This window comes from Acomys minous (assembly GCF_964271855.1).
Source record: "Acomys minous genome assembly, chromosome: 19".
In the NCBI taxonomy this organism is placed as follows: Eukaryota; Metazoa; Chordata; class Mammalia; order Rodentia; family Muridae; genus Acomys; species Acomys minous.
In genome coordinates, this window is record NC_140499.1 from 56,218,416 (window position 1) to 56,237,591 (window position 19,176).

The following is a 19,176-nucleotide window of genomic DNA, read 5'->3' on the forward strand; positions in this document are numbered from 1 at the left end:
AGGCTCTGGCCCATCACACCCGTCACATGGCCAGCCCGGCCACTTTACTTCTCTGTCAGCCATCACCGCTCCCCTCCCGTTCTCTCCCTCTGAACACTGCCTCATCAGTCCATGACTCTGCGCTGCACTCCCTCCTTTAACTTGAAGCAAAACTATTCCAGTTCCTAGCTAAGCTCTCATCCGTAACCTCTCAGAGGAGGAAAGAGACTCATAGCTCATTCCTCCTTCACTGAGAAGCGCAGAGGAGAAAGGCCTGAGCACCTCCATTAATGTCCTTTCCTCTTACTGTGGCAAAATCCCCTGACGAAAGCAATCTGAGAAGGACCGAGGGCTGACTGCCTCACAATCCTAGATCACAGTCCATCGTTGTGGGGAGTCAAGGAGCTAGTCACAGGACATCCAGAGGCAAGAGCAGAAGGCAACAGATGAGCATGCGCATGCTTACACCGGCTCAGCCCCTTTTCCTTCAGTCGTGGCCCCACTCCATGAAGTGATGCCACCCACACACACCTCAATTAACCCAATTAAGGAAATCCCTCGCCCTCCCGCCCACAAGACGACATAATCCAGACAGCTGCCCATCAAGACTCTCTCTCCAGATGGTGATACATCGCGTCCAGTTGACCATCAAATTTAACCATCAACTGTCCAGTGATTCTTAATCAGTGCCAATCACGTCTGTGTGCATCAACACACACGCGCAGCTCATGGTGACACTGACTAGCTGAAGCAACACTAGGTTTAACATGTGGACAGTTCATGTCTAGTGGTGGTGACTCCCATTAGGGGAATACACACTTTACATGAAGAAATAATACAAAAGGATGAAATACAGTCGATTTCAAAGAGACGAAAATCTGCTCTGCTCAGTACAACTAGAGTTTCAGTAAAATAAGCATCTTTCAAGTGCAAAATGAGGGGGAGACAACAACGTCTGACGTGAGAGAATAGAATGGCAGATACCTGTGAAGAGCAGTTTGGTAAACTAATAGCTTTTTAAACGTACGTTCTCCAATAATTACCTTCAAAGTTAAATCCCACGTACAGAAAATTAAAACTACGACTTTGAAAACCTCACAGCAAGAGTGCTTCAAAGAGCAAAACATCAGGAAGGGAACGCCCCCATGAAATATAACATAGCCATGGAATAAACTAGTAGATGGGGGGGGGCACAGGGGGGCAGGGGGGAATCAAATTATACAAATGTATGGTAGTTGCTGGGAAAGAAACAACAAACAAAAATAACACCAAAAAATCAAAAAACAAAAACAAAAATGTCAGCTTCTTTTCCTCTGGCAGATCAAGGTAATTGTAATTTTGGGATCTGACATTTTCCATGTTGGATAAGCATTATATCTAGAGTGGTTTTTTTTTTTAAAGTCTATGTTGAAAGCACTGCTAAGCTATACATACATTCAGCTTGATGAATCTAGAAATCTAAAAGTGTCTGGAAAAATCTACTTCCCAGGTCCAACCTCAGCTATTTCCTGAAGTTCTTCTGGTTCCAACTTGGTCAACAAACAGTCACATTAGGATCAGGGTATGCAGCTTGGTTGGTAGAGCACTGACTGGGCATGCATGCACTAGGCCCTGCCCTCAATCCTCAGCATGGCAGAGCCTGGTGAAAGCCTTCGAAGGGTCAGAAGTCCAAGGTCTTGAGCTAATAGTAGTTCAAGGACATCCTGGGCTTGAAGCAATTAAAAACCAATTTGAAATCTAATGAGTCGCTAAGACCATGCACGTGAGAAAAGGAGCTAGAGACTGTTCTAGAACAGAATGGCCCCTCAGGTTCTGGCCCATCCCTAGGTGCCTAGCTGAGCTTGACTTGTTGGTCCCTCTTGAGTCCATCCGGTAGACATGACTTAATTCTTCACAGTCTCCCTATAAATATCTGTCTCTCTCTGTCTCTGTCTCTCTCTCCCTCCCTCCCTCCCTTCCTTCCTCCCTCCATCCATCCTACCTAAAACTGAAGGGCCCAACAACAACCCAAAGGACCACCTAGAACAAAATATCAGACTGGACTCTGTGTGAGGCAGATATGCCCTTGGTGTGTGGAATCCCTTTTCTGACTACAGCACAGGCTGTTCACTTACAGCGACTAACCCACTAAATTCCTGTGATAGCTAAAGACACCCACAGGCTCAGTCACACTCTAAACCAAGAAAAGAAAAGAGCAATTGGATGACAGGACATAGCACAGAGGACGGCAGCCCCAAGCAGTGCAGGATGAAGCTGAGCTGCAAGGATGACAGGAAAAGACCTCCCAAATGGCATCAAGAAGTAGGAAAGGTGAGTCCCAGAACTTAGGACAAGGAGTTTACTGGTTGCCTGTAGATTATAAATTTTGGACCTGTTACCCTGTGCTGTTTTCCTTCTGAGAAGGAAAAAAAAAAGTCCTCAACATCAAGAAAGGGGTCCAAAACATTAGGAGAAAACAGGATTTCCCACAGGAGACAGCAGAGAAAATGGACCCAGGAAACTACCAGAAAAAATAATGATCAAATATTCCCAGAGCTTGAGAAGGCCAGGGTGGGCCAGCATGCGGGCCAGCTCACAGGTAACTTGCTTATGGTCTAGATCTTCCATTCTTTGTGCGATTTGCTTTTGTCTTTGCTTTGATGTACTTTTTTTTTTTAAGATGAAGACAAAAGAAGCAAAACTACAACTCATCATATCTCTAACGAAACCTGCAATTGTGAATTGTGAACGGGCGAGGGCAGGGGGGAGGCACTGCCCCGCTTTTACAGAGCTGCAATTTACAGAAGCAAATGTCAACCCTCAACTTCAGACTGTGGGCTTCCCATTACTGTCAGGGAAACTGGTCCAAATTTTCCATCTATGGATAACCAATAAATACTTTACAGAACTCACGGAGGCTTCTTTGGTCCTCTCCAGCATCCATAGTAGGTCACTGGCAGGGGCAGGATAAAATCTAAATAAGTTAACAGATCATGATAGCACCACCTGTAATTCTAAGGCCTGCATCCCATCCTTGGGCTTGGGATCCACTTGATGGAAAAAGAGAATCGACTCCTGAGAGTTGCCCTCTGCCCTCCACATGCACGCTGTGGCAGGTGCATAAATGCATGCATGCACACACAAAAGAAACAAACAAGCAAATAAATAAATAAAATTCCTGGCAACTGAGGTGACTCAAAGAGCCACGGAATTCTCATGTCATGAAAGAAAATGGGCTATTTTCTTAGGGGGCAAAAAGGTCTCTTCTTAAAACAATTTGGAGAGAAATGCTCTTGGGAGAAATACTTTTCCAGGGTGGGGGTGGGGGATGGAGAAACGCAAGGGAAATATTCTTCTCGGTGAACAGGGAGTCAGAATGGTTCCTCTGCTGATGTTACTGACCACCAGACACTCACGAAGCTGCCCACAATTAAATGCCTATCCTCACCCTACTAGTTTTTACATTTGTCTGATCCTAGTACCTGACTGTTCAGCTTATTAAAATGTCTCCTTCCCGGTCTGAGCCTTGTTGATTCTGACCCTAAAAATCTCCAAGTCACCACTACTGTTATGCTAGTAGGTGTGCGATGTGATTTATGTGTGCACGCGTGCAGGACCCAGGCCAACAGCAGGCTGTCTCTCGTCAGCTGTGTCCTGCCTTTATTTTTTGACACAGGGCCACTCGGTGAACCTGAAAGTCATCGATTAGGCTGGGCTGCCTAGCCAATGAGCTTCAGGGATCTACTTGTCTGACAGCCACTAACCCCTACACAGCTGGGGTCACAGGCACCCAAAACATGTCTGACTTCTGATGAGCACTCCGGAAATTCAACCCCAATACTTGCAGGGCAGGCACTTTACTGACTGAACCATCACCACAAGCTCCCAAGTCACCCTTTTCCCACTATTCTCAGGTGGGCGGACTCTTTGAGGAAGCAAGGTAAAGGATGAGTGACTATTTACAGGTACAAATAAGCTTCCTGCCACCCCCCCCCCCCCCCCCGTTGGCCACATGGGATGACTGTACTCCTCCTTGGACTTGACTCCCAGCATCCTGCAGTCCAGACCGTCTCACAGGACAGCCTGTTCTGACTTGTATTTCTGAGAAAGCATTTGAGGATGATAAGGAATGTAACATTTGTTACTTGATGGTTATAACTCACAGCCCCTGCCTCCCTTCCTCAGTAACAAGAATTTCATCGAGGTTGCCATGAAAATTCACCGGGGGCTCCACATGAGATACATCAAGCGTACAATTGGATACAAACACATCTGTCTTGATGCGCACATCTTTTTATCATTAAAGAGGATATGGCAGCCGATGCGGACCTCTTTAAATCTGTAAGATTTCAACTATTACTTCTGAAAGAAGGGCGAGAGAAATCTCCCTGGGAAGCTATGTACGATGGGGCTTGCATCGGCTTTGCTAGATTCCTATGCTGAGTTAACTGCGTTTCCAAACATTCCTGCCTGAGCCATGCTTCAAACGGCTCTGGGCTGCAAAGGACACAAACCCCTTCCGCGCACATCAAAATCAGAAGAGGCTCAAGATCCCTCACCATGGGATACTGTTTCTTGTCCACCATTCATGAGGAAACCTGACCCAAGATGTCGCATTGCACGGACAAGGGAGATACAATAATGACAAAATTAGAGGGCTATTTAGCCTAAGGACAGGTATGTGTGTTTTAGAATGAAGGGGGAAAGGTTGACCCTAAGGCGAGAGAATGGCTCAGCTTTCCCCACATCAGAGACAGAGAACTTGCTGCTGAAAACACAAGAACACGACAGGAAGGAAGGCCGAGACAGCGCTTGATCGCATTCTCTGCTTCATTTGCGCTGTCAAAATTTGTTGACAATCGAACAATCTATAAATAGAAACAAGTTTTAAGGGTGGCTTAGAAGGGAGGACTCCCCTCCCCCAAATGCACTTCCCACATATGCTGGGGTCTCGGGATACAGTCACAGTTACAGACTTAAAACACAGTTCGGCTGGAGAGGTCAGACCAGCCATGCGCATTTCACACCAGGCCTCGCTGTCTAGAGGGGATTAAGAATTCGCTACCTTCTATGAAAGGTTCTATATTTCTGTTGGAGACAAAGACATTCTCTGGAGAACGACGCTTGCCAACGCTCTGAAGAAATAATCTCTCAAAACTCTCGCAGCCCACTGTGCTATGATTTCATCTCATGAAATACAGCACCTTATATTAAACCCCATAAAACCGAATCCTTAGGGGAAGGGGCTGCGGATTCAGAGGAAGCAGACTGCAGGTGATGCCCAGAAAAGTGGGACAGCCTCTGCTCAGATGGCTGCTTCCCACCACAGGGCTCCTTCTCCCAGAAGCAAACCTGATTTGCTTCTGCACAGTGTCCACAGGCAATCTCTCCTGAACACAGCAGACCAGGCACAAGCTTTGTAAAAGAATGACCACACTGCACTTCTGCAGTGTTGATTCCCCCGCAGAGGAACTTCTAAACTGAAACACCCAAATTCACTCTGCTTCTCCAGCCTGTGACTATCAGCTCTGCTTTGGCCTACGGTGTGGTCAAACGTATCAACATGAGGGTCAGTGAAAACGAAAAAGAAACATTCTCCTGGCTGAAGAAGAGCTCACAAGAGTTTCTGCTACACACTGAAAACCCCGGGGGGGGCCTTGTTAAACTCACGGTGTCCCCAAGTAATGCACCCATTGCCACAGAACCAAGCTGCATCTGCTCCCAGCAGCTGCTGTATACCTTTCAATACTGTAATTCTAGGAAATAAGATTAGCCCTTTGGTGAACATCTTACTAAGAAATCAATCAATGATCTTTGAGGCAGGCCTTCATGTTGTTATGAGAATCCCCTCCTGCAGCCCACACTCATCTTACTGTCATCAAAGGCAAGTCAAACATCACCAGAGGCTTATCACCACCTCTTTATCAGGAATATTCTACAGATATTCCACATATCTTCCCACATCTGCTTTGTTGTCAGCTTATTCGTGTCAGATGGAAAATGAAGTGTACAAACATCCCTGTGATCTCACCCATCTCTAGGTACCACCAACCCCTGGGTACCACCCATCACTGGGTATCACTCATTCCCAGGTACCACCAACCCCTGGGTACCACCCATCGCTGGGTATCATTCATTCCCAGGTACCACCAACCCCTGGGTATCACCCATCCTTGTGGTCTCAACCCATTTCTAGGTATCACACCACCCCTGGGAATCACCCATTCTGGTTATCACCCACCCCTAGCTCTCACCCATCTGCAGGGACCCCCCATCCCTGGGTATCACCCATCCCTTGATATCATGCTAAAGTAAAATTTCCCTACAACTCAGAAAATACTACTTGGGATAAAAGCTAGTTTCTCAGTCTAGGAAGACTTTCCTTTTGCTGGACTCTCATGGTAGAAGGAAGTTCTCATTTTATTCCACGTGTAACTAGAGTGTGTCTTCCTTAACTGGGAAGGTTGCAGTAATATCATTCACCTATGGAGGCTCTGTCCAGTGCATCTTAGAATCGCACAGACTTGGCAACTCCTCCTTTTCTATGTCCATAGACCACTAAGCTTCAAGTCATCACTGCCGGAGAGTTAAATTCTGAGATGGGGCTGAGGGCATAGCTCTTCCTGGGACATTCTTACCCTGCAAGTGTGAAGGCCTAAGATGCAACCTGTGTGAGAGTGCCAGATGTGGTGGTGCACACACTCGCAGCCCCAGTGCTGGGAAAGTAGCAACGGTAAGATGCCTGAGGCCCAATGGCTAGCCTCACCTGATTGGTAAACTTCAGGCCAGTGAGAGAGAAATCAGTGAGGGCAAGAAGCAAATGCAGCACAGGCCTTCATGGAGTTTAGAACGGTCTGTGTAGAGGCAGGAATGATAGTGGTTTATTGGCTGCCTGAAGGGCTTAGAAGGAGATGGCACTGTGAGGAGAATGTTAACCAGGGGATGTTAACCAGCAGAGGCCACTGCAGTGGATTGAGCATCATAATGGCCACACCCTGGACCATTACTAGGATTGTAAGTGATGCATGGTACCAATCTTTGGAAAAGGAAGAAAGCTATTGGTATAAATGCAAACACTGTGGCATCACAGGAAGGCAGTGAGGAACTGAAGACAAGTGTCCCTGCAGAAAAGAATTGATGAGGTGTGACGTTAGGGAGCTTGTAAGGGAGATGACTGAAGAGTCTTAAATGATGCGTAACAGTTGCTCTGGTCCTCCTGGGGAACAAAAAACACCGCGTATTAGCACAGTAGTTCTCAGTGGGGTTGTCTGATGCCCTGGCATGACATTTGGCAATGTCTGGAGACAACTTTTGATGTCATAATCTGGGGCTAGGGATGGGAGGGGAAAGGGTCCACTGGCATTCATGGGCAAAAGACCACCATGGAGCTAAACATCTTACTGTGCACAACACAGTCATCAGTGACAACAACAAATGTCCACAACCCTGAGGCTGAGAAATCCCTACCTCCAGAAGAGTTGATCATAAAGCCCTGCTGTTCACAGATGCTTGTCTGGAAAAACAACTGCAGGACAGGAGAAACATCTCTCAGCACTGACTGCCGTTCCCCTCTCAGAAGCTGCCCATGTCTCCATGCAAAAGGTGTCTAAGGAGCAAAGGCAGGGGCTGGGGATACGGCACAGACCTCACTTGCTATTCTTGCAGAGGACCCAGGTTCGGTTGCCAGCACCCACCCGAGGCCCACAAGCATCCACAACTTCAGTACCAGGGGATCCAATGGCCCCTTGTGACCTCGGGGGCACTAGACACACACATGGGGCAGAGAGACGTGCAAGTAAGTAAAGCATTCAGACACAGAAAATCAAACAAATAGGGGTTTTTGTCATTTTGGTTTTTGTTTTCTGTTTTTAGCAAAAGCAGACATGGTCCAAGTCAGAGGAAATATTTACAATGAAATGGAAGTGTGAGCGCAATTGTGAACGCTGCGGATGCCCTGCAGCCACAGATGGGAAAGTGTGAGACTCAGCAGGGAGGAGGTGGAACACAGGGGATCTTTGCAGTATTGAAACTGGGGTGCATGACCCTATGCGCTTGTAAGCAGGCATAGACCTGCCCAGAAAACCTTTGCTAATCAGTATCAATTGTAACAAGTACATAAACCACAGGGGAGAAGAGGGGCACGCAGGAAACCTCTGTGCCTTCTACTCAAATTCTCTGTAAACCTCAAAACTTCTCTGTATATGAAAATCTAGTGACCGTTCTTAAGAATTTAGGATTGAAAGAATTTTAGGATTTAATCATTTAAATTAATAAATTTAATAGTTAATTAAATTATACTGTCTGTAGTAATATAAAAGTGTAAGGAAAAGGAAAATGTATTTTACCTTAAATGTTGTCATTTATTTTCAAGAAATATCCTAAAAAGTAATTCACTTGAATTCCACAGAGAAGCCAAACAAATGTGTTGGTTCATGTCTCTAGTGTCTGCACTTGGGGTGGGGAAGGGGGTGGCTGAGGCCAGAGATCGTAAGTTCAAGGCTAACCTGGGCTACAAGATGAATCCCCATCTAAAATAACAAATAAGTGCAGAAAGGATCCAAACTGAATCCACTCCTGCTGATAACTAATACACCACACTGCCACAGTGACCTTTGACAAAAGTGGTAGTTGACACGGCCAAAACCAGGACTCTGCTGGCCTAGGGAAGTTAGAAATTACAATCTCTGCTTGTAGGTAGAGAAAACTACAGCAAGCATCTGAGTAAAGTACCTGGGGAGAAGATTCCGCAGCAATGAGCACACACAGCTGTTGTAAATTCAGTTCCCAGCACCCAAGTAAGGCAGTCCACAAATGACTATAACTGCTCCCAGGGTCTCTGAGGCACTCTTCTGACCTGCACACACATGTACACACACACACAACACACACACACACACACTAAAAATAATAAAAATAAATCCTTTTTTAAAAAGAACTTGAGTTGTGAATAAATAAAAGAAATTAGTGAGCAATGCAGACTAGAAAATTTTTTGTTAACATCCAGAGGAGCTGAATCCACTTCTGACTGAAGCAAAGATCTGTTAGGGGCAGAGAGACTTGAAATATAGCAGAGAACAGTATAGGAACAAAGCCACTGAAGATGCCATGACGGAGAATGGACCCAGGCCTCAGAGAGAAAAACAGATTATTTTTACAATATAATAAAGACAATTTGGTGCCTAACGTAACACAGAACCCTCTCTCCATGCCACCCTCCCCAACCCACCCCTCCAGGCACAAATGGAAGACACACCTGTGCACTCTCTTGGTAAAGGCACCTCTCACGTCTCACTAAAGGGGCTTCTGTTTCAGCAGCTGGGGACTATTACAGAGCTCAATGATGGGCCAGAGCAGAGAACATGTGACTGGCCTTATAGTCCCCAGCCCCACACTAGACAATGATAACACAAGCACCACTCCTAAGGTTCAGGGAACCTCATAGAAGACAGCGTGGAAAGAGTCTAAGAGCCTGAGGTCCCGGAAGCCCACTACATGATAATTTCTTCTGGACAAAGCAGGGCTGTTGCTCCCATGAACTCTCAACACTATGGCTACCTGCACAAGACTTGCAAAGACTACACCAGCTGACATGCCAGCATGGAAGAAGGAAAAGCTCATAAGGCCCCACCCCTACATGAAGTGCTACAGGCAGCCAATAGCTGCTGAAAGAGGGACAACCAGTTTTTCTTTATCTTTTATTCAGGGGCAAAATTCCAATCCTAAAGGGTCAGGACTAAACACAATGCAAATAAAGGTAACACTAACTTGGACTCACTAGGAGATATACATATACACTATGTATATTCATATAGTATATATTCATATGCACTATATATATTCATATAGTATATATTTATATACACTATATATTCATATATTCAGTATATATTGATATCATATATCCACTAGAAGATATATGTGCACTCAACAAGCTATCACAGGCCAGCTTTGCACTCCAGATTTGTAGGCTTGAACTGGGAATTAAGGCTTCCTATAACACACTCAGTGCCTCACCACTGCCCACACTAACTTCCCTTATGTGTACTGCATCTCCACTCGGCCATCAACATCATTTCCTAACGACTTTGCTGAGATGTCCTGCACTCCTGGGGTCTCGGGATCTTCACTAGTAAGGCATGAGAAGTGCAAATTTGCACTCCATCCCAGGGGTAAGATCTGCATGAATTTACCTCTTGGGATTCCCTGTTCTGCAAAGACAGTGATACCACACATAGGCGGCCACTTCAGCTGAGAAGCGAGCCTCTGGGGCAGGCAGGGTTTCCCTTCAAACATCATGGAGAAGGAAACAAGTCAACAAAGCAGTGTTCTCCATGGAAAGTTCCAGTATCTATCCTTCCCCGAGTCAAAACAACCTCAACAGATAAACTTCCACTCTGAGGTCAGTGTGACTCTCAGCGTTCGCCAACACTGAGATTCATCATATTTTTAAAGCCCTCTGTTTATATGAAAGAAAACCGAACTTGGATAATCATTGAAGGACTGTAAACAATCTCTGAAAGGCCTTCATGTGGAGTGAAAGCCGTTACCATCGGCTTTCTATCTCATATCCGTGGCATATTTTAGTCTAGAAAGATGACATCCAACAAAAATAGAGGAAGACAAAGAGGCAAACCCCACATCATCCTGTGTGTGTGTGATGAACTACAGATAGGAATTAAAAGACCCAGGGCATCCAATCCCTACACATAAGCTGTCTTCATCTAAGGGGTCTAACTAAGTATGTCATGGAAGGCTTTGCTGGAGGGTTTTCCAGAGGGAGATGTTGAGCGCCACAATGAGTTGGCGAGCTTCCCCCAACCTCAGCCCTGTACTATGACACTTGTAGCTGTTTTCTTCTTGAGCCTCAGGCCAAGTCTGGTCAGCTTAGAAGTGCCAGGGATAGACCTTGGGACATCCTGAGTCACACAACACACAACTAAAGCCAGGATGAGGGTGGCTGCAAAACCCTTTAGTAATCACCTCTTGGAAACAAGAATGCAATCCAAGGAGAATGAACAGTCCTGGATGTCTCCCAGCCCGTCGTCCTGGGGATTCACCAGGCCAAGGACAACCAGGGTATGGCTCCTGTTGCCAGATTTCATCTTGTCCCCTCCCTCCCATCACCATTCTGTCATCAGGCTTGACCACAACCAAAGGATACTTTGTGAGAAATTAGCTGGCATGGCCCACATGTTTGTCGGAGGCTTTATTACTCCCAGCCAGGGACCTAGAAACCAGGCAGCATTTGCTGTCAAACTTAAATCTAGAACTTTGGACTCAGCATGCAGCTCAGTAGTACAGTGCTGGCAAAGCATGTGTAGGCAGCTGGGCTCCATCCCTGGAGACACAAAAGGTAGGCGGACTTTTGTCCTCAGTAGGATGGTTATAAGTGATAGAAGGTGGAAGGCTAAGATCATCGAGGTTGGAGTGGGGGATGCTCTGCTATGATGCCTTGATTCTGGGTCCTTCAGAGAGGACAGATGCTTTGTGTTCACATGAGAGGAAGGACAGGAGAAAACGGGGGACCCTCCCTTACACCCCTTATAAAAAGCCCAGTCCCATTTATGGGGCTGATTCCCTCATTACTTAATCACCACCCAAAGGCTTCACCCCTTGATAATGTCACCCCGGTGACTAAGTTTAAACATATGAATACTTGGGTGGGGTGGGGGCAAATTCAGACTATAGCAAAGAACAATCGCTTCTTAGGCTTCTGATATATGTAAGCAAGAGTTTATACCAGGGATCCAGTGGACAGTTCCAGCCCTTGTTAATTAAATAGAGTGGACCATAAAACAAGGCCGTGAGAGTATGAGGGGAACATGTAGGGTTGAGGAACCAATGATGAGGTCAGGGAGCTAAGAGAGTATGTGGTGTGAGTACAATCAGAAGACATTATACATACATACATACATACATACAGACAGACAGACAGACAGACATATGAACAAATATAATTTCTTTTTTTTTTTTGAGACAAGGTTTCTCTGTGTAGCCTTGGCTGTCCTGGACTCACTTTGTAGACCAGGCTGGCCTTGAACTCATGAAGATCCGCCTACCTCTGCCTATAAAGTACTGGGATTAAAGACATGCGCCACCACCGCTGGCTAAATATAAGTAATTTTTTAAAGTTGTGATGAGGGATGAAAAACAAGAAAGACTGTGGGAGTTCTCTGCTAACACAGACCCTTGGCTATATTGTCCACAAGGCACAGGGGGGGCAGCCAACACAAAAAAACAGACTATTTGTGACTTTCAAAGCCTCGCCCTCTGTAAAAGGTAGAACCACTCACAGATCCACAGGAAATAGTCTATGGACTGCTCTATAGTTGAAAGTATACCATTCACATCTCAAAACACAAACGCTCTTGACCTGGCTTTAAAAACACATGGAATACAGATGCCCTCCCTGGGGACAGGAATGCACAAATATGTCCACGTAGTAGCAAACTGCTGTTGTGAGTCTCACAAGCTTATAGCAAGACCATCTTGGAAAAAAAAAAACTGCCAAATGTTGGCATGTGGGGACCTGTCACAAATTGATTCTAACAGTGGTCACATTTTCTTTTCTCCTATTATAAGTCAAAAAATCTGGATGCACAAGTGTGGCGGTTTGAATAGGAATGACCCATGCCAGACTCATGGATTTGAATGCTTGCCCCATAGAGAGTCGCACTATGAGGAGGTGTGGCCTCACTGGAGGACGTGTGTCACTGTGGGGGTGGGCTTTGAGTTCTCAGATGCTCAAGCCAGGCCTAGTGTGGCATCCACTTCTGCTGCCTGTGGATCAAGAGGCAGAGCTCTCTGCTCCTTCTCCAGCACGATGCCTGCCTGCACGCTGCCACGCTTCCCACCACAACGCTAATGGACTAAACCTCTGAATTGTAAGCCAGTCCCAACTCAATGCTTTCCTTTATAAGAGTTGCCATGGTCATAGGGTGAAAGCGGGAGGGAGGGACGGAGGGAGGGAGGGAGGGAGGAATGGGAGGCTACAAGTGATAGGATAACAATTGAGTTGTAATCTGAATAAATTAATTAAATAAAAAAATAAGTTAGTTTTACGGACAAAAAAAAAAAGTTGCCATGGTCATGGTGTCTGTTCACAGCAATAGAACATTGACTAAGACAACATGGTGTGTGCTCCATCTTCCCACTCTTCTCTGTTTATTCCTATGAACTTCACTAACACAAACACATGAGTGTGTGTGTTTTCAGTGATAACTAACAAGGAATGCAGAAAGGAAAGAAGCATCTAAGAAGCCACATCAGTTAGGCACATCAGTTTAGCCAAGAATGAACTTAAGAAGTAAAACCCCTTCACCAGAAAGACTTCAACCAACGTGCGTTCCGTCTGCCGCTGGCAACAAGGGGCAAAGCTCCAGGAACTGCACCACCACCGAGCTCCTCAGAATCCCACACAACCCAGGGCTCAGGGTCTGGGCGGATTCTGCAACTCCTTCCACGCCCTGCATTTTCAGGAAGAAAGAAGGCGGGAAACCTAAGAACCTTGTCCTGCCACGAGGTTGCATTTGCGTATGGGGAGGAGGGTCAGCCACTTCCTTAACTGGCTACAGCTGAGCCCCAGGACCAGCAAGGAGAGAAGATAATCAAGGGCTTAACTTTCAGCCTTCACAAAAGAAGAGTAGAGAAAACTGGTTGCGAGTGGGAGTGGGAGTGGGTGGGCTTTGTGCAAACAGCTCCTTATCCCCAAATACGTGTTTTTCTCAAGCCTTGCAATTGCACTGACTCCATGTTGTTGAGTTTATATGGGTCAGTTTTCACAGACTCTTGGACTCGATGCCATTGTGTCCTCCTAACCTCATCCTCATATTTTGTGAGCCCAGCGGCAGGACTTCTTCTCTGGCCCTTGCAAACTATTTGAAGTTTGAAGTGAACAGCTCGTGTTTCTACCCCACGCTCCTCTCCAATTATAATCATTTCAACGCCAGATGTCGCGAGTCAATTTATTTTTGCTAGTAACCCTGTTACTTTGCCGTGTTTAAAATAAAGAAGTGTGAGCCTAGACTCAAATCGTCAGCATTTTTTTTTCCAATGCTTCTGTGACCCCCCTGTAGCAGTGGGGGATCTCACACACAGACACTTTGCTTCTGCCACTGGGAGGATTCCAGGTCGTGCTCTGAACTGGTGAAGGCTGCGTAAACTTTCCCAGTGTGTAATGGACATATAAAAGTAACCTGAAAAAAGAGTCACAAAAATAGCAACTCAGGGGAGTGTGCTGTGACACACTTATCACAGCTATCACACACTCCACAAAAATCACTGCTGGCCAACGAAAGGCTTAAACATGAGAAACAAAATTGCAGGAAGAATGTTGGTATAGTCTATGAAATGTCTTAGGAATAACGCTTATACAAGCCATAGAAGCAGACACCATGAAGAAAAGTATTGATAGTTGTGTCTAAATTATAATTAGTACTGGATGAAAAAAAAAGATTACAATCAAGCTACTAGGGCAAGACTCCTATGTAGCAAAGATATTTGCAATTCATTTGGTTGCATTTTTTATGTGACGTCAAGAATTTATGAAAAAAAAATCTATAAATCAATAAAGAAAGTGACAGAATAAAGAAAAGCAGACACGTTGCTGGAGGGGACATCGGAAGGCACAGAAATATGCAGAAGGCGTTGTAAACCTGACTTGTAATCAGGGAAGTGAAACAATTCATATGATGCTTACTGATGCCCATCACATTGGAGAGACGGTGTGGCACATCTGTCAGTACTAACGTGTAAGGATGCGGGGAAAACAAATCTCCCAGTGTTTGTGAGCGCTCCCATTGGAATAGCCACTGTGGGCTATAGGCACACTCTGCAGCTCAGAACATCTATTCCTCAACATCGTCCCCTGAAAAGCCTTGCAAGTAAAGCCCCAGGAGACACAGGCAAAGATGTACATTGTAGCTTTGTTCGTAATAACAAAAATTTTAAAGCCATCTAATTATCTGCCAAAGGGAGGATTCAGAAACAAACTGCTAGTTACCCATACAATGGAATAGCATGGAAATGGCGGCGGGGGGGTGAGGGAGTGAAAATAAATGAGATAGGGACAGGTCTCCTCTCCACCCTCTCCACATGGACAAAGGCCGGTGGCTGCTTTTCACTTCTACCTTCCATCCTTTACAGACCAACCCTCCTTCTCCTTCAGTTTTTTTGGTTGTTGTTGTTGTTGTTTGTTGTTGTTGTTGTTGTTGTTGTCTCTCTATGTAGTCCTGGCTGCTCTGGAGCTATGAACACCAGGCTAGCCTCACAAAGACCCATCCTCCTGCCTCTGCCTCCTGAGTGCTGGGATTAAAGGCGGGCACCACCACACCCACACCCACACCCGGTTTTTGTTTTGTTTTTCAAGGCAGGGTTTCTCTGTGTTAGCCTTGGCAGTCCTGGACTCCCTATGTAGAGCAGGCTGGCCTCGAACTCACAACGATCCGCCTGTTTCTGCCTCCTGAGTGCTGGGATTAAAGGCATGCGCCATCACGCCTGGCTCCTTCAGATCCTTCTTGATGCACTCATACCTCCGGGAATTAATCCCACTGTTTCCGTTCTTGCTCCACCCCCACACCCCCACCCCCGCCTGGAGATCCTGACTTGCGTCTTGGTCATCACATATATTACCCTGGCAATAACAGCCAAGGGCTCCCCAGCAACGGAGACTCTCCAATACATTTCTTTTGTTTGATCTTGATAAGCAAATGATCTCACCTTAATGCCTGCTTGGTTATTGGTCCCAAGACATTCACAAGCTTATTATTTCTTTGTGCATTTTCTGTCGTCCTCGTATACAGCCTTTTCAGATGATGCCTTGGACATTTCTTTAAAAAAACAGAAAATACATTTAGAATGTAGTTGAATTAAAAGCTAGGATTTCAGAATGAATGAATGTAAATATTGAAAACAAAATAAATTACTCCAACATAAGAAATGTCCAACTACAAACGTGTGCCACCAGTACTGCAAACTGCATGCTGAGACACTTCCCTCACTAGGGGAGTGAATCATGTACCTTTCTGGCTTACAAAATATTGTATTTAGGGGCATAAGGAGGGCAAGAAACAATGCCGCAAATGTACTCTACAAAGACTCCAGCATGAGATAGCCCAACAAGCTCTTAATTCTGCAAATATTCACATTTATTTTATGAACTTAACGTCTCCTTCTTTGGAAAGGTTCTTGTTAACCTTACAACTGCTAAGGTCTAAAGCTAATGAGAGATGATCAAATGATCAAGACAGTCACTTTCCCCCAGAAAATACAAGTGCTCTCTCCCTCCTCTGACGTCATGCTTTGATCCCTGGGTTTTCTACCATTCCTGAATCAGTTCACTTTCACTGCTCTGATACAACTGCATGACCAAAAACAAGGAAGAGAACAAGTTTGTTTAGACTTACAGTTTGTTCTGGCTGTGGTGACGGTGGTTTGTTTGTTCGTTCGTTTGTTTTTGTCTACTGCTTGACACATAGTGAGTCATTTGGAAAGAGAGAACCTCATTTGATTAAACGTCCCAACTAGATTGGCCTGTGAGCAAACCTGCGGGATATTTTCTTGATTACCCATTGGCGTGGAAAGGCCAAGCTCACAGTGGGCACGCCCATTCCGGAACAGGGGATCCTGGGTACTATAAGGAAGCAAACGGAGCAATAAAGGAGCAGCAAGTCAGTAAGCAGCACTCTTCCATGGCCTCTGCATTAGCTCCTGCCTTGAGCGCCTGCCCTGACTGCCCTGGATAATGGACCATAAGCTGCATCATGAAATAAAACCTTTCCTCTCCGGGTTGCTTTGGTCATGGTGTTTTATCACAGCAACAGAAACCCTAACTAAGACATAGCTTCAGAGAGAGCATCCATAACGGTGGGAGAGGCACAGGCGCAGGACCCTGAAAGGAATCCCGAGAGTCACAGTGTTTACTTCTAACAGGAAGCGGAAAGGACGAACCGGAAGTAGGGCTATAAACTCACAAAGCCCACCCCCAGTGATATACTTCCTCCAGCAAAAGTTGGTACTTCTTAAAAGTTCCGCAGCATCTCCCAAACAGTGCCACCAACAGGGGACCAAGCGTTCAAATGCGTGAGGCTATGAGGGACAGTTCTCATGGGAACCATAGCAACTCTTTTGAAGAGTTCTAGAGCTTCTCGGAGGTTCTGGGCTCAGTGCTCAGTAATAGTGTCTAGTAACTTGCTCTTGAAGTCAAGTTCAGAAGCTAAAAATGAAAAAAAATATTTAAGTGTGTGTGTGTGTGTGTGTGTGTGTGTGTGTGTGTGTGTGTGTGTTTACCGTAGCTAAAATAACAAATTTGGAACGAGAGCTGCCACTATCATAGCCTTGAGCCACTTCTGCAACAGTTTCTTCTTCCTTAGGAGAACTCCATCACTCAGTCTGGATTTTGACAGCTAGCAAGCATCAAGCAAGCCAGAGTTTAAAAGAATGCTTGCCTCCTGGAGGGCTGAGCACACAGGATTCCCACTTTCGAAGGTAGTCACGGTGCTGCTTAGGAAATGGGCTCCAGAGCCTCACCCCTTCCGGATTTAACCGGCACCACACCTGCTGAATAAATGGTCTGCTGACTTTTATCAAGTTTAAAGGTTGCTCAAGGACGTGACAATAACCAGAGTGCATAAGTTTCTCCTGTTTTCGGTACCTTATTACCATATAGTTACCAAATTTTCTTGTTGGAAAACTGAGTTGGGATGCGGCTCAGTGGTAAAACTTTTGTGCAGCACACACAAGGCACCGTGTGTGGTCCACAACATATGCACACATACACACACAAACATATACACACATACAAATATGCACACACAAAAACACATACAAATACATACACAGCACACACACACACTCACAAGCAAAAGTGATGCCAAAATATGCAAAATACAATATGGCGCGATCTGTGTAGCATAAGGTGTGTTTGAGGTATTTCTACTTTAGCTCCTTTGAAATTTTGTTTTTAGTGTAACATAAAATAACTTTGTTCTAAATTCACAATTATCATAAGTAAACATCTCACAAAGCTTATTAAAAAAAATAATAACCTAAACCAGACTTTTGTTCCTATTAAAAAGTTCCCAGGGGAGCTGGATTTCACATCTGAGACCCTGATTTAGCTAAAAGATTTATAAGGACACATGTAGAAATACAAGACCCCGTTGGGTGATGAACCAGGCCTGAGACATAATTACGGTTCTCTCTGCTCTCCATTCCATTGGAAATTGCTCCCAGGAGCACAGGGGTGAGGTGGTTGGCAAGGAACAGCATAAAGGCTCCACATAACATTACCACCTGGGTCCCCTTTGCACTGGCCAGCCCAGTCTAAAGACCATGAGAAGACAATGCAGAGCGCTGCTGATATTAAATTAATGGGAATATTTACTCCATTTGGAACCAGTGTCAATGATTTGCTTTAAAGACTTTAGGACCAAGTGTATTTGGATCTGTCTGTGTGCTGTAATTGCTGCCCAGTAGGCCGATCATAAATGCAGTGTCCTAAACAAAAACTCTACGCACCCAAGGACGCTTTGTATTACAGCTCAAGAACAGAGCATTGACATTTTCTTTGTAAAAACTGTAACTGCTTAATAATTTGGTGAAATTTCTCAGAAGTAAAGAAACACACTGGGAGGCCTGAGAGCTTCGTAGCCTAGGCCTTTTAAAAATGTTCCCAGGCTGGGCGGCGGTGGTACACGCCTTTAATCCCAGCACTCAGGGGGCAAAGGCAGGTGGATTGCTGTGAGTTCGAGGCCAGACTGGTCTACAAAGCGAGTCCAGGACAGTCAAGGCTACATAGAGAAACATTGTCTCAAACTTTAAAAAAAAAAAAAGGAAAGAAGGAAGGGAGAGAGGGAGGGAGGAAGGGATGGAGGGAGGAAGGAAGGAAGGAAAGAAAGAGGAAGGAAGGAAGGAAGGAAGGAAGAAAGAAAGAAAAGGCAATAGTTGAGTGCACCCTTTTTTTCTCAAAGAAACAGAGACCTCCAAACGCTATCACCTCTCCCTGGTGCCTCCAGTTGCAGCAGGACTAAGCACATCCTCTTGAACTGAGGCCTGACAAGGCAGCCCAGCTAGGAGAAAGGGATCCATTGGCAGGCAACAGGGTCAGACACAGCTCCTGTCCCCACATGTTGACCATGCTGCACATCTGCTACACATGAGTAGAAGGCCTAGGCCCAGACCAAGCATGCTCTTCGGTTGGTGGTTCACTCTCTGTGTGTC

General features: G+C 45.5%; 1 long non-coding RNA gene across 8 annotated transcripts in view; it reads right to left on the minus strand.

Annotated features, from left to right (window-relative positions):
* The window catches only part of LOC311590642, a 185,977-nt gene extending 169,057 nt beyond the window's left edge, over positions 1-16,920 (minus strand). For 2 of the 8 annotated variants that reach the window (XR_014776943.1, XR_014776946.1), the window contains exons 1-2: positions 16,362-16,913; positions 15,676-15,785 (exon numbers count right to left, since the gene is read on the minus strand). This is a non-coding gene — a long non-coding RNA (uncharacterized lncRNA). Of the gene's footprint in view, positions 1-7,425; positions 7,585-15,675; positions 15,786-16,361 lie in introns of all 8 variants that reach the window. The other 6 variants (XR_014776945.1, XR_014776947.1, XR_014776948.1 and 3 more) reach the window with 6 other exon arrangements.
* Positions 16,921-19,176: the final 2,256 nt, after the last annotated feature.